This window comes from Hoplias malabaricus, chromosome 4 (genome assembly GCF_029633855.1).
Source record: "Hoplias malabaricus isolate fHopMal1 chromosome 4, fHopMal1.hap1, whole genome shotgun sequence".
NCBI lineage: Eukaryota > Metazoa > Chordata > Actinopteri > Characiformes > Erythrinidae > Hoplias > Hoplias malabaricus.
In genome coordinates, this window is record NC_089803.1 from 68,007,940 (window position 1) to 68,015,368 (window position 7,429).

Sequence of the window (7,429 nt, forward strand, 5' to 3'; positions counted from 1 at the left end):
ATAGGGAGTATAGGGCTTCTGTCATTGCTTCCCTGGGCTTAGCCCTGCAGAAACAGTACTATGTAGCTTTTAGAGGAGGGTAGGAAAACAGTGCTGTGGAAATTAAGGACACTGAGGAAGCCCTAGGAGCAAATGACCCAAATCCTTCAACGTAAAAATCATAAAAGACTTCAGTTTTGAATTATTCTTGAACATTTTGGTGTTAAGTTTAAGTTTGCATGGTATATATTACTGTATCTAAAATGGACTCTTAATTTGATGATCTGCACATTTATTTATAACTGAAAGCTCTGTGTGGGTTAAATGACCAGATGAAACACTTCTGGTTGTAAATCTGCTGTTTTTGATCTTCGTGAAGTCTGACTGTGCACCACTAAGAGGAATAATTTCAGAATTTAGAACAGCAGTGGACGTGTGTTTCTAAACTCGGAGGCCGCATAGTTTAGCACCCAACCTTTACTAAAAGGGCACGAGGAGTACATTAGCTTAGAGACGCTCTGTGTCCCAAGGCCCTTTGCTCCTACCACATTCCACATGCTGCCAACAATTCACCGCTTTTGTGAGAAAACCTATTTTCTCAGGAGGCACCGCGTATGACATCCCTCAGTGACCAGACATAGTGTCATCTGCACTGGGTTTAAGATTTATTTATGTTTCCTCTTTGCACCAGTGATGCAAATGAACTCCCACTATTTGATCCTATTTCTTAACGACCGACATAGGTGTGAAGTGCATTACTGTGTGTTTTATGAAATCACCACCTTTTTTATAAAACTTTCAGCACATGATAACAATTAAAAACAGAGAACCTGTTTCTCATTTTTCTCATCATTGCTTGCTTTATTTTTCTGGGTAGAAGCTTGGCAGAACTGTAATTGGCTTCCGATCACGATTGCAGGGTATAAAAGTGAAGAAAAACACATTACTGCGGATCTGGCTGAGCTGGATAGTGAGTGTAATAAAATGTTGCTCTAACTCTTGAGAGCTTTCAGTGGTTTTTACATGCCAAACACACTCCTTCCAGAGGTTTCCAGTGTGGAAAAACAAAGATGAACCAGTGTGCTTTAATCAGATCTTCAATATACGTTTGGCTGAGATCGATCTGGGCAGTTCTTTCAAATCACAGTTGATGAAGAGTTTGCACATATTTCCGAGGAAAAGTATTTAATGAAATGGGACACTTGCACCTGCACATGAGCCAAAAATCATCATGCTCAATGTAAAGAGACAGGGGCATAATGCCATCTGCACTGCATTCTCTGGAGTGAGGCCTCTCCATCCATTACTTTGTGGATGAATTGGAGTGGTGTTTGTTATCTAGAACTGATCATCCGATGTGGCTACCTGACCACACTAATGTTCTCCCAGCTGAAGGCCAAACAAAATCCTAACAGAAAGGTTCCATCAGCTAGTGTAGAGAATTCCTAGAAGCCCAGAAACTGTTGCTAGTTTTAAAAATGAGTCCACTTTAACAGTAAGGCATTATTATTTAAGTTATATCACTTATTTTAACTTACTAAATTATGGAAATGGACTTCTATGGAAGTTCTACGTGACATTAAATGGACAAAGCTTCATACCACTGTTTACCTTCAAAACTGTGGGGAAAATAAAACAATTTTATACCTTTGGAAACCAAAGGTTAAAACCTATTGAACTATGACAGTCTTGTCGCACCGTCTGAACAGCGCTGTTTAGAATGGCGTCTGTTCCTTTAAATGATAATGAGCCACTGCTCACCCCATGCCTGAGCAAGCAGCAGCTAGAAATGAGCAAGCAGAAACACACATTTTTCAGCATTTCTGCTTTGTTCTCATTCTTGTACAGGGCTATGATTGAAAGTACAACCGTAAGTCTGTCCTCCTGACGTAAAAGTGTAGTCAAATCAAAATGGCAGCCCGTGTTTTTTTTTTTTTTTTCATAAGTCACGGTTTGGCAGGCTCCAGATCCACGAATAAAATGTTTATATACAACACTGTACGTCCCCTTTAACATAGGTGAGGTTGTGACTGCTGAAATTCACCACTAGATGGCAGACGAGCATGCATTTTACCAGAAGACCAGCCACTAATCTGTGGTTTTCCAATGTTATGCAGTAAAGTTCTGTGGCTGCTGAAATATTCCACAGTGATTATGAACAGACAAATACATTAATTCAGCAAATAAATAACTTAATTAAAAATGAAATAAAACTATTTTCTTCTTGCGAATGTAATTTCCTCATTAACTTCCCATTGTTGACTCTTTACTGTAGTCTGCCACCAAACACTCAGAACAATTCACAAGAGTTTACAGCAGAAATAAGTTCTTCTATTATTATTAAACAGGAACAGACTACAAGAAAATAGAGGTCAGTGGGAAAGTACTGAGGAAGATGGGATTAGACATGGATGGAGGGGTTGAATGCAGAGAGAGAGAGAGAGAGAGAGAGGGCTGCTGTTGAATTCCATGTGTCTAATAACGCTGCAGAGCTACGTGGCAGTGGGGAGAGAGACAGCTGCACAACGTAAGGAAAAGGGGGATGGGAGAAAAAGAAAGACAGAAAGGAGGAGGTTGGGGAGAAAAAAAAGAAAAAGAAATTTGGGTTGAAGGTGAAGAGCTTCTCCAGCACCTCCCTCTAGTCCAGCCGGACCCTGACCCCTGCTCTTTTTCTCTCCTTCTCTTTCTCCTTCTTTCCTCCCTCACTTTCCACAGACAAGTCTCCTACATGAAGTGCTACAGAGTCATTACTAATACAATGCAGATTGATCACAATTTAGATTCTCTCTCTTTCTCTCTCTGTGTTTGTGTGTATGAGAGAGAGAGAGAGAGAGAGAGAGAGAGAGAGAGAGAGAGAGAGAGAGAGAGATCAGACAGATTATAAAGCCATGAAGATCCCCAGGCCCAGCTGGTGTACAGACAACTCACCTCACTCTGATCCACAGCCAGGTTACTACAGGCGCTTACGACACAGAGAGGGAGGGATTAGACCTGGATTTCTCATCACTTCAGGTCAGCAGACGCTCCAGTGCCATCTCCATACAGCCCCAGAAATAAATAAACCCTCTCACCAGGCAACGTGACCTGCAGGTCCGAATAATGTGAACACTGTCCACTGGAGTCCACAATCCAAGTCACTGATTCCAGACAACAACCAAAACAAACACTAAGTAAGTCATTTTTAACACTGAAAACAGCAAATCATATTTCTGAAAGCGATTAGTAATGATCTTACATTTTACACTCCATAGAGCGGGTCCCTCAGATGGGACATCCATGTTTTAAAGGGGTCTGGTAACCTCTGTCACCTTGAAGTGTATTGTATTGTACATGGAGCTTTGCCACATGTGCATGTGTGTCTTAAACACCATATGGTTTCTGTTTTTTATGGATTGTAATGATTAGGTTAGGGGTCCCTGGTCTATAGGTCCAGGACTCACTAGAGATAGGTCTCTCTCTCAGTTCAAGACAGATAAGATTACGTAAACAATATGTTTACCTTAGCCTCACAAAACCAACCAACTTATAAAATCGAATGGGCTTTGAACTGAGAGAAAGAGAATAGATGAGAAATGGCTAAAGCTTTCCACAAGCTTCTTAAGAGCTTTTTAGATACCGTTCTTTTGTGTAATACATCTGTAATTCATTTACATCTTCATCACACCATTGCAGAAGAATATTAACAACAACCTCCCGGCCACAGGGTGCCAGTATAATGGCAAAACATGAAGCTGTATCATTGGAGAAAATGTGCAAAAGACCTAGGCAACGTCTGGAATTCTTGTGGAGATCTGAGTGAAATTGTAGTCAAATTAAACTCTCGTCTCCCCTTAATCTCTCTTGCCTCTCCTTTTGGTTGGGTGCTATTTCTCATAAATGACCCTGTTAAGTCTCCTGAGCCCTTTTCCTCTTGGTGTCCTCGATTATGTGAGGTGTTCCCCACCGCCTTGTTTTTATTTTTCTCTAATATGATTGCGTGTGGACCGGCCGTAATGGCTAAACACACTTGTCATGGGTAAAGAATGTCTGGAGGGAAAAATGAGAAAAAGAAAAGCAGGATATTAAACCACACCCTGGAAAAGGACACAGACGGACAGACTTACCACCTTAAAAGCAACAAAAGCTCGGGTTAAGGCTCGAGCCAGCACTTCAGCTCGCTGAAGGATGAAACATATGGTCAGAGAAAGAGTGGCGCTTTATTAATAAAAGAGTTGAAAAAGCAGGTGTAACACTTCAGTTCATCTCCCACAGTCTGCGCTGCACCTGGAGCCCCACAGAGTACACATGCCCTAGATAGACCTCCTCACAGCGGTGGTGATAGGAACCAGACGTCGCTGAAAACTTGCATGAAAAGTTATTATGTGATGTGGTTTTGAAAATAAATGTATTTCCTGTCTGACGCCATTGGGCATTGTTTTATGATTTAGTTGGCTACATAGCTCCAGGGTCTTGGAGGCCTACGTTTGATTCTTGCTTGTGGTCACTGTGGGTGTTTCGGTGGTTCTCTCTGTGTCTGTGTGGGTTTCCTCTGGTTTCTTTGTCCACAGGTGCGAATGACTGAGAGAGTTCCAGTGTGTGTTCCTTCCTGCCTTGTGCTCAATGATTCCAGGTACGCTACAGACACACTGTGACAATTATAATATTGTCGCTGTTCATTGAAAATCATTAATTGTTTGTAACTTATTCAGTTCAGGGTCGCGGTGCCTACCTGGAATCACTGAGCGTGAGACGGGAACACACTGGACGGGCACTATTTCGTCGCAAGGCAAAACACACTCTCACACACTCACACCTAAGGACACTATTTAAGTCACCAATCCACCTACCAACGTGTGTTTTTGAACCGTGGGAGGAAACCGGAGCACCTGGAGGAAACCCACGCAGAAACAGGGCGAACACACCACACTCCTCACAAACAGTCACCCGGAGGAAACCCACGCAGACACAGGGAGAACACACCACACTCCTCACAGACAGTCACCCGGAGGAAACCCACGCAGACACAGGGCGAACACACCACACTCCTCACAGACAGTCACCCGGAGGAAACCCACACAGACACAGGGAGAACACACCGCACTCCTCACAGACAGTCACCCGGAGGAAACCCACAGAGACACAGAGACAACACAAAACACTCCTCACAGACAGTCACCCGGAGGAAACCCACGCAGACACAGGGAGAACACACCACACTCCTCACAGACACTGCCTGTTAAGCTTGATCATACGCTTGTTAATTGACACATGTTTTTTCACTGGACAGCAATGATATGTAAATAAATGTCAACAAAATAATATTAAATAAATCACTAACCCATTTGTATTATTTTAATCTCCATTTGCTCTGTTAGACACAGGGGGCAAACACAGGTCCAGAAAATCGTTCCCAGAATTTTGATTCAACTGCTCTGAGATAGAACTGAGATGAGTAGAAGGGCCATGCAGTTGGACTGATATCCTGGAGGGGATTTTAACTTTGGACTTTTTAAAAGATTTAAACAACTGGAGTTGGTGAGCAGCAGGTAGTGTCACAGTCACTCAACTCCAAGGACCTGGAGGATGTGGGTTCAAGTCCTGCTCCGGGTGACTGTCTGTGAGGAGTTTGGTGTGTTCTCCCTGTGTCTGCATAGGTTTCCTCCCACGGTCCAAAAACACACGTTGGTAGGTGGATTGGTGACTCAAAAAGAGTCCGTAGGTGTGAGTTTGTGACGGAATGTGTGTGTGTTGCCCTGTGAAGGCGCCCCCTCCAGGGTGTATTCCGGGTAGGCTCCGGAACCACCGCGACCCTGAACTGGATGAGAGTTACAGACAATGAATGAATGAATGAATGAGTGGTGATATGTTAATATAAGGGCAATAAAAAAAAGTAAAAACTGACAAAGACCTTTGTAATATCTGTAGATAACACAGGAACTCAGGAAAACTAGGAAAACTACAGAAGAATACAGAGCCAGTGCAATTCCAAGAGAAAGAGTGAGGTGGCGCCTGAGTCAGGGAAGACGGGAGAGAGAGAGAGAGAGAGAGAGAGAGAGAGAGAGAGAGAGAGAGAGAGAGAGAGAGAGAGCCACAGGAAAAAAGAGGAGGAGTACACAGACAGGAAGAGAGAGAGAGAGAGTGAGAGGGAGAGTTTGAGACATGACCATGGGAGCCAGACGGACCTCTATATTCACACACTCCCTCTTATGGACACACACATTTGCATATGTACACAAGCTGACACACACTTCGATGAGCAGGCCCACTCTTTCACTAACTCTGCCCATTTGCTGCTCTATTTCACAAACTGTCTCTCTCAGCAGTGCTTAGGATCATGCAATCAGGCTAGGATTGAGACGTTTAGGACTTGTAGCAAATCATAGGCACGCAAATCTGCCTGTTTCTCTCTCGAGCACTGTCTGCATCTCTCTCTCTCTCTCTCTCTCTCTCTCTCTCTCTCTCTCTCTATGTATGTATATATATATAGTGGAAAGCTAGGGGCTCCACAAGGGGGCAAGTGAGTTTGCTTTTTCAGTTTTTCAGACCCGGCTACAATCCCACAGCCCTCCACAGAGACTGCTGAGCTCATTTACAATGCAAATGCCTGACTTGCAATGCAAATAAATGCATACATTTGCAGCCTGATGGAGCCCTGATAATAAAGGTTTATGTGTGTGACACTGGTGGAACAAGGCTGTTAACTGTACAGCTGCCTAATTAACAAGTCATTTGTGGTGTTTCACATTCTGATAACTATACAATATGTAAAACTAACTGCACTACAGCGATCTGAACATTGAATAACAGCTCGGAATAATATTAATACTTACAGGCAATTTAGATGTAGCTACAGTATATTGGATCTGTTTGTGCCTTTATGCCCAAAGAAATGGTCTTTAAATCTGCACAGTGCAACTTTTAGCGATTTGGCGACATCTCTGGTGGAAATGTGTAATTGCTCAAATAATTCTCATCTACAAAAGTGGGGGAATGGGGGGAACTTGAGAAAGGGATGCCTCCCAATCTATAATTATAATTTTTATATGAACTTTTTTAGGTTTGAACTCAGAGCAGGTGCTGTATTTTGTGTTTTTTTTCCCTACTTCTTTCAGTTTTACTCAAAACACCTTACACAATGTGTTGTGTATCATGACCCAACTGGTTGTGCTGTCTAAGGTATTTCTACTGAGCTCTAAAGACTTTAGGGCTGAGTTACCACAGTCCAAACTGCTCTGGCGGCTTTCCAAACTTCTCTCTTTGTTGGAGTTGTAGAACAAAATGGCCCTCAGCAGTGACAGGTCCAGTCCAGGGTCCAGCCTGGGGTCATGTCGTTTGGGTACGTTGTTAAAACAAAAAGGTCAAAAGTGCAGTTTATCTTGTGCACTACCTGCCAGACCCTCCAAATAACTTTTGGAGTGAAAATATCAAACACCCCCAAGCATTTAAGTGTCCTGTTAAAGACTGACTGGCT